Consider the following 1,643-nt stretch of genomic DNA (forward strand, 5'->3'; position numbering starts at 1 on the left):
ATCCCCCCCCCCCCAGCACTGGGCCATGGGACCTGAGGCTGCACCCCCTGCCTGGTGAGGCTTGACAGGGGACCTCAAGGCATGCCGCCTGACCTGGCCTGGGCCAGGGGACCTCAGGCCATGCCCTCCCACCAGGCAGAGCTTGACGGGGGACCTCAGGCTGTGTCCCCCCGGCCCTGGGCCAGGGAACCTGAGGCTGCACCCTCCATCTGGCGGGGCTTAATGGGGGACCTGAGGTTCTGCCCCCCACCCGGAGGGCCTTGACAGGGGTGGGACAGCTGGGTCTGGGTCTCGCCCAATTCGGGTGGGGCCAGCCGGGTCTGGGTATCCTGCAATTTTGAAGTGCATGCAGGTGGACAGGGACTTGACTCTGGGTCCTGCAGCACGCCCCAGGCTCTGACAGGAGGGAGATTTTCATCTACATTTTACTAATTTTCTTTCATCTCTGACACTTCTATTATAGAGAAAGGGCAAATAGCAATATTAAAATATTTCCTCTAATTAATTCCCTTTTAATGTGCATGAATTTCGTGCACTGGGCCACTAGTTTATAATAATAAGAGCGTAATATGCTAATTAAACAGGAAAGCTGAACGACCTTTCAGACATCCTTCCAGACGTTCCTCCGGACAACCTTCTGGATAACCACACTATGACAGCCACTGGTTCCAGACCAGGCAAAGCAGGTGCAATGCAGTTGGTCAGGGACCTGGCCATTGCCTCATGATTGCCCTGCAGAAGGAGCCCAGGCTTCCAGCTGGCAGGGCAATTGATCAATCAGGGGACTCTATGATTGCCCCAAAGAGGAAGGCCCAGGCCACCAACCAGCGGGCTGCGGTGGGTGAGCGGGTCCTCCCTCTGCAAGGGTGATCCATCCCGGAGCCCTGGCCAGGTGGACAGGGCCTACCTCTTTGGGAAGATCAATTGCAGAGCTCCTGGACTGTGAGAGGGCACAAGTTGGGCTGAGGGACTCCTCCCCCGCCAGGGCCCAAATTTTGTGCAGCTGGCCTCTAGTTTGGAGATAAAATGTTTCTCTGTGGGACTTGGATATAGATGAAATGCTCTAGACACAGAACCAGGAAAGACAACAAAGGGATTTGGCTATTACTTTAAGAAGTTGAGAAAGGAGGAGAAGGTTGATAACATGAAAAAAATAGATGACTATCACAATGTGTTCTTGAAACTTCAGTAAAGTTACCAAGGCCCCAAACTCTTAGAAGAAATTTGTTTATTTATTTTTAAACTTTATTGTTGAGACTATTACAGATGACCACCTTTTTTCCCTCATTTCTCCCCTCCCACCCGGTTCCCACCCTGCCTCAGGCCTATTGTTTATGTCCATAGGTAATGCATGTATGCGTATAAGATCTTTGGTTAGCCCTAACAGGTTTGGCTCAGTGGATAGAGCATAAGCCTGCAGCCTGAAGGGTCCTGGGTTCGATTCTAGTCAAGAGAAAGTACCTTGGTTGCAGGCACATCCCCAGTAGGGTGTGTGTAGGAGGCAGCTGATCAATGTTTCTCTCTCATGGATGTTTCTAACTCCCTATCCCTTTCCCTTCCTCTCTGTAAAAAATCAGTAAACTATATTTTAAAAAATCCACCCATGTTTAAAAAATAATCTATAATACAACTAAGGGTTGTAT

This window comes from Myotis davidii, unplaced genomic scaffold (genome assembly GCF_000327345.1).
Source record: "Myotis davidii unplaced genomic scaffold, ASM32734v1 scaffold273, whole genome shotgun sequence".
Classification (NCBI taxonomy): domain Eukaryota; kingdom Metazoa; phylum Chordata; class Mammalia; order Chiroptera; family Vespertilionidae; genus Myotis; species Myotis davidii.